Raw genomic sequence first — 7751 nt, 5'->3', positions numbered from 1 at the left:
CTGACCTGTACTGTTGTCTGACATACAGTGACAGGACTAGGGGGTCAAAAGGGGCTTGTGTTCCGGGCGCTGGATTGCGAGGGCGCAAAATTGGGCAAATATTTGGGTCAGCGTTATGGTTTGGTTGGTCAGGAGGGCGCCAAAGCGAGTTCTTGCCCCGGGCGACAACTAGAGTATTTGCGTCGCTGCTGACATATGGTTCATTGAGCATGTATGAGATATCGTAGGTCGGCATTTTGTTCCTCATTTTTCTCCAGTAGACACTCTCGATGTCTTGTGGACTTGTACAAAAAGCATGGTAGACGCTTCTTGAACACATCCAATGTCTATTTCGTTCGGCTCCACATCATATAGATGCTTTTATTGTAGCATGTGTTGGCTTCACGGTATACGCCACACAGAGGCTTTTATAGCAGCACGTGGAGGCTTTTGTCATGCAAGGATAGAGAACGCATAGATCTGTGATGTGTTCACAAATTTCAGAACATTGTCCGAAAAATAGTTATGCACTATTAATATTTGTAGAGATCTAAAATTTATCATTTCCATATATTCATGTAACGAATCTGTGGTACGAGTATAAATTTCACTCTACTTATACGTGTCTTTCTTGGTATTGCAATTTTCACAATTGTGTCTAACACACACACACACACACACACACATATATATATATATATATATATATATATATATATATATATATATATATATATATATATATATATATATATATATAGGTGGCGTACTTAAAAAGGTAGGTTACGTGCGTAATTCCTGTAGTTTTTGGACTTAATGTACAGCAGCCGTATAACTGAAAACGCACGTTTTATGATACTTTCCGTATATGTGTTCCATCTTTACATACATTACCTCCCGTATGAAACAATATAGGATCTCACATACAAATGGACATATACAACATAAGTACTGTATATGCATGTGATATACGGAAAACTGTTAGATGTCAGACATCCTGCAACAGCATGATGTAACATCTAAGGGCAGTGCCTATGTATGCTCCGTACTGATTTCTGTAGTATAAGCAAGAGGATTCTGTATAAGATGGGTTCACATCTTATATATCTTCGGAGCTGAAAAGAAACGTCAAATACTAAACTAACAAATACAATATACGCTTTATATATATATATATATATATATATATATATATATATATATATATATATATATATATATATATATATATATTACTTGGGAACGAAAGATATATATATTTAAACCTGTAATTCATTCCAGAAAAGTTGATAAGCAATCAAGACAAAGCCAATTTTCTCTACCTGATTGCCATTGTAAAAGGGGAATAGAAGTCGCTAATCTTGATACTCTCAAACATCGTTTTGCATTTGTGTCTCCTGAAAAAGTGTGGGAAGCAAAGCCAGAAAAAGCAATTAAAAGAAATATTGATCATTACTTATGTACTAAAGATGTGACTTCTAATCGTATTTTTAAAATTGAGTTTCTACAAGTAAAAATTCATCTGCCGTAAAGTTAAATTTCATAATTCTATCATTTAAGGGTCAGAAGAGGTTGCAAATCAAACCAATCATCTTGAAATTCTGCTTTTTTTTCTTTTTCTTCCTTTTGTGTAATGTAAGAACACCTAAGGGGGATGGACGAGATACGTGTTGCTTTTATCATTTCAAGTTATCATGTTAGCGTTCTGGTACTTTCCCATAGAGACTGATTTTGCTCTTGAAGTTTATATAAATACATTAAGTACGCATTTAATTCCCAATCCTGTCATCGTTTACAATTTCAACATCACTTAACAACCTCGACTACTAAGCCTACGAAACAACCCTATAGTTCACTTAAATTTGTTAAAAGAAGTGTTTTAAAGTATAAAGAGCTATTATTTATTTATAAATGTTTCAGATACAGATCAATATCTATTTTACACTGAAACAATGTAATAACGTATATAAGATATTACAAAAAAGAAAAAAAGAAAAAATTAAAAAATGTAAAATAAAAAATATTTATACTTATATACATAGAATATGTACCATATTTACAGTGACTTTCACTTGTTTTCCAAACGATTTTCAGAGTCAAAAATATTAATATCTCACACTAAGCTGACACAATGATGCCAGCCTGAAGTATAAGGAACGTCGTATAATTGATAATCTGGTGTTAGATACGTATGTAACATACTTATGATTGCGAGTAAGGCAAGAAGATACGCGAAAATTGAGAACGGAAACCAATATTTTCGAGTTAATTTTCCCATTGATAATTTTATAGAGAAAAAGCAAGTTCACTACTATACCTCGAGTACGTGGAGTCTGAATATTGAGTTTCTTTAGGAGTTATGTTTTATTAAGACTACGCACTAAAGGAACTCTTCGTTTGACAATGGCAATAAAAAAATTGTTTTACAGAACCAAAACGGGATAAGTTTGAAGCACAGGCCATATTCCATGTTGGTGAGCAATATTCAATTTTAAGAGATACAAAAGTTTTGAAGGGGCGCGGTGGGTCAGTGGTAGAGCGTTCACCTCCGGTGCTTGGGATCCCTGGTTCGATCCCAGCTTGCGCCGTGTGGACTTTGTGGTGAACAAGCACCGCGCTCGTGGATTTTCTCGAGGTACTCCCGTTTCCTCCTACTTTCTTCATTCTACCATTTCATTCATTTCTCATAATAACCGTCTCCTTTAGCCTAACCGGCATAACCGTGGGACGCAAAACTTAAAAGATTTCATTTCAAAAGTTTTGAAGATAATATTGAGTGATTTGAGATCGCGAATTTCAGTAAATCTGTAAAGAATATCCAGTATTCTCATAACACTCTTAACCCGTGTGCTCACGCCCTTTTCTGTGACAGCAGTACTCGCGCGGGAGTCCAATAGACCCCCAAATTGATATTATTTTGCATAATAAAAACTTTTTTAGTAACTAAGACACTGTAACATAGCTGTAGATGTGTTTTTAAAAGTTTTTGCTACAATTAGATTTTTTGCACTCGTTTTGAGACATTTTTTTTTCATCCGGACTTCTGGTAAGCAACACAAACTTTACCTGTTTGGAGGGCTGTGTACATCCCGCGCGAGTGCTTAAGGGCTCACAGTAAAGATGATATGATCAACAAATGTAAGTTTCTCATCAAATAATACTCCGAGGTCTTTGTTTGTTGCCACTTTCTCGATAGGACTGTTATTAATACAATATCTGTGATAATTGTTTTTTTCTTCAAAGAAATACTAAGAGTACAACATTTTTGAGGGTTTAGTTTTAAATTCCAAGTCGCACACCAGTCAGTAAGTTTAGCAAGAATTTGTTGAAGTCGTAGGGCATCATCTGCGATAGAGATTTTATAGAAAAGTTTACAATCATCCCTGTAAAGAAGAACTGGCAGTGGTTCTGGAACATTACCGTGAGGAACTTCTAAAAGAACTAGGACAAATTTGGATGATGCATCTGGCATAACAACACGTTGCATACAATCAGTAAAATAATCCTTTAGTAGAGACAGGAATTTGTCACGAAAATTAAATCTATTGTCACGAAGGATTAAATCTATTATTGGAGTTATAATTCACTTTTCAGATATCATAAATACATTCTGTACCTCTGCATACAGAAATAAATGGTGGAAAGAGAAACAACAAAATCCAAGTTTATCATACCACGTGAGTGAGCATGATAGAGAAAAAAAGACTTGTTTTCATCTCCTCTCAGCTTATACGAAATGAACCAAAGTATGATACTAAGTTATGAAGCGAATTGAAAAGAACAAAAAATGGGATACTCAGAAGTACAGAGCTACTTTTGATTACTTAATGACAGACCAAATTAACACTTATTTTAGCTATGTTTTTAAACCTTGAAAAAAGATACGTGCTCCACTACACTTTTTTTTGGTTAAAAAAATAATAGATTTCCTAACTAAACTTAATGTCTTCTGGTGGTCTGAACCAACCAATAAGAAATGCTCTTTCAATAGCAGCCGTAGCATGACAAATTACACTCCTTCATCATTAGCACATTCTGGCGAAAGGAGCGGCAAAAAGCATCGGCGTTCAAAGTGATGGAAAAGAAGGGACCAAGAATATTGTCTTTTAGGGTCTCCTCTTCTCTCTCTCTTTCTCTTTGTGTTCTGATGAGTAAGTCCTTTTTCCTTTATCGTGTTCTCTTTTTAGGTTGAAGAATGATTTTCTTCTCCTTTGTAGATTTTTACCTTGAACAGAGAGAACGAATCTTTTACTAATTTCTTTTATGAGGAAAGGAATCTGCAATTACAGGATGTGGTTTTCTCTCTTCCATTCAAAGATTTTTTTTTTTTTTTTTTTGTTTCCACTATATAACTAGAGCAGGAAGTTTGGGATTGTTATAACTTTGTTAAACGTTTCCTTACTTTGCATTAAGTTCATTTCCTGAAGATAGTACCTAGATATTTTGCACCCACACTCGCTCAAATAGCTGTCTGATTATAGCAGATTAATTTCGCACAGTCTAATAGCGAAGTACGTCCTATACTTTTAATTTTGTATTTAGAAATCTTCATCCTGTTCTTACGAGATATGAAATTTTAAAATCATCTGATCTATGATTATTATAAATTTCTGCGTACAACAAAGACAAACGTCTGTGTAATAATGGCACTAAAGAGTTATAGATTAAGGTGTTTCAGTAGTGTTAACGCGTTGCAGGACTCTAAAGATATCGGATCTGTAGTTTATTAAAACTAAAGGGAGATGAGGTAGCATTTCTCTTACTACGACTTATAATTGAGAGAAAGGTAAGAGTCTATTGCCTAGTCTGTGAAATGAAACAAAAGGCTTAAAAGGGTGTTTAAAAGTAATCATGTATACTGAGAGGTTCGGAGGGATAGAAAGGGATCTCAGGTGCAGTATCTTGTACTCTGTTTTTACTTTTTTGGGCGTTTCTGAAACAGTGGAGTTCTGATCATTTTCCTGGTGTTCTTCAGTGGGCAAATGTTGGATGGTGGACTTGCTTGAGTAGATTGTCGTTAAATATCTTGCGGATAATTTATTCGCTTGACTATTCATTTAATTGGCTCATTCTCCAACGATGGTTCCAGTCCGAAACTCTGAATGGTCGCTTTAGTTCTCCATTCGAGCATTTATTATTTATTTATCATTCAGCAATAACAGAGCTGTTGCTCCTTTTACAATTGATATTACAAGAAATTATGCTTCCATTAAATTGTATTGTTAGTCTTGGTTTTGCACTATGAACCCAGTGGTTTTTAGAGTATGCACTATTTGCCAATCTTTAGCTTGGTCTAAAAATATCTCTTACCTTCCTGTCCATTTAATCGTATCTCATCAGATCGAAACCCGATGTTGTCTTTGAGTTTTAACCAATCCGGAAATAAAACAAAGTGCTTACTAATATAGGTTACTAAACTAGGATAAAGAACAAGTTAGCATACGTTGGTATCAGGAAGAGGAAAGAAAGTATATATTTCTTAATTCAGAGATAGTCACATAAGAAGTTACGAATACCTTTGCATAATGCCTACATTATTTCACGCCTGGACAACAGAACAACACACATGGTAATAACAACTTATGTGATTAGGTATTTTAATGGTCCTTGGTGATCCTATATTTCACAGTACTGTGCAAGTTATCAGAATGAAGGGATCAAGTGTTTTATTCTCTCCCAGTATCAGCAGAAGTGTAGTTTCATTTAGTGAAGCATTCAACTCTATCTGTAACTATAGTCTCAGAGGCCAGAGAAAGACGATATCGTAAATGTCGTATGCTGTATATTTGTTTGGAGCACACGAAAAACCAATAATGCAGTAACTAGAGGTGGAAATACTTCATGCTTAACTCATTTATAAAGATAAGTATGATATTTGGTGAGTTGTCAAATTATTCAACATGTCCAACACGTTGTTTAGTACGTTCAACCGTTCTTGTTTGAATGCTCTTCTATAAGTGATAATCAGGAGTAGCTGTTACAGTAGTTATCTTCTCCCAAAGATGATTGGAAGGCCATATGGGTGGAAACTGATTTCAGTGTTTCTGTGCTCAATGATTTCGCGTGACGAACATAAAACTAAATCTTGGCAACCATATCATTTCTGGCATCTACTACAGGTCTTATAGCGCTCCTTCTCTTGAACCAATTCTGTTTTGCAATCTTCCCTAGTAATTCATTCAATTGTACTATGCCTTATTGATTTTCCGATGTCAATTAGAGCTCGTTCTAATTTTCCATCTGCATCCATCTTTCTCATTAACAAAATAATAATAATAATAATAATAATAATAATAATAATAATAATAATAATAATAATAATAATAATAATAATAATAATAATAATAATAATAATAATACTATTATTATTATTATTATTATTATTATTATTATTATTATTATTATTATTATTATTAGTAGTAGTAGTAGTAGTAGTAGTAGTATTTCCATATACTCGTGTTTGATCAGTGTCATAACTCTGCCGTCTTTTCTCAGTCCCACAGCTCGCACGTAATCAGAGATCATAGCGTCATTGCTGAGTAATGGAAGTATGTAACAAAGAAAGTAAAGAACAGATTGCTCCAAATGAATACTACGTATTTTACCCATATTTCTAAAAATATATTAGGGATCGCTGGTTCTATTTCCGATATCAATCAAGAATAAGAGACCCATGCAGTTCTTTTAATGTATTTATATATAATTAAATTATTTATTAATTTTATTATCATCACGGAAGCACCCAAAATCCGTCAAATGGGTGTCCGAAGAAAATTTCAAATCTGAGGAAATTCAACCGGAGCATAACACTTGTCACATCAGCTCTAAATATCTAGGTTTCGAAAGTCATATCTTTTTACAGTATTTAAATCACATAAGCCGTTTTTGGCATTATTGTACGTAGTTTTGTACGTCACGTAAATGAATGTTTTATTCTGCTTAGTGGGTTTACAAATCCTCTTTTTGGTCCCTGTTTGATATGGAAATGTAATTTCATCTAGATTTACTATTGGTTAATGCATTGAATTGCATGTACTTTGTGAAAGCGACCCAGTTGTTTTTGTAATGCTCAATTTTGCCATTTTTGTATCTTTATAAAGGAAACAAAACTTGAAAGAACTCTTTTTGTAGTCCAATTAAAATAGCATTCAACTTTAGAAATGTTCACAATTCTGATAATGGAAATGTAGTATTCTTAACTGGCGTTTCTGATATATTTAAAAAACAGTTCTAGGAAAAGTATATGCAAAAAGAATCATTTGGAATACGCGGGATGATCGAAACTTCAATATATGCATCATTCAGTTACTTTTAAAAACAACTTCACGATGTACAGAAAGAAACTATAGATTTTATCGGGTGCTGAAGTAATAATTTGCTTTTCAAATTTCCTTCAAGATGTTGTCATTTTTGGATTGTTATACAATTGTTATAAGATCGCCTTATTTATTCTATCATAATGATAGTCATATGTGGTAGTTCGAACGTATTCGAATCATATTCATGGTTTCTTAATTTTTAACTAAATGCCGCCGTGGCTCAGTATTAGAGCGTTTACATTTGGTGCGTGAGGTCCGTGGTTCGATTCTAGCTTGAGCCACATGAACTTTGTGATGGGCAATCGCCGTGTGAGTGGGTTTTCTCTAGTTTTCCCGTTTTTCCCCGCTTTCTTCATTTCACCATTTTAATCATTTCTTATCACCACCCTCTCCTTTGGTCTAACCGGCATAATCGAGGGACGTAAAAGTTAAAGATTTTTTTTTTATCGTTTT

Source organism: Thermobia domestica, chromosome 2 (assembly GCF_964235325.1).
Source record: "Thermobia domestica chromosome 2, izTheDome1.hap1.1, whole genome shotgun sequence".
Lineage (NCBI taxonomy): Eukaryota > Metazoa > Arthropoda > Insecta > Zygentoma > Lepismatidae > Thermobia > Thermobia domestica.
The sequence above is the reverse complement of the archived record's forward strand: the minus strand, read 5'-3'. Positions refer to the sequence as shown.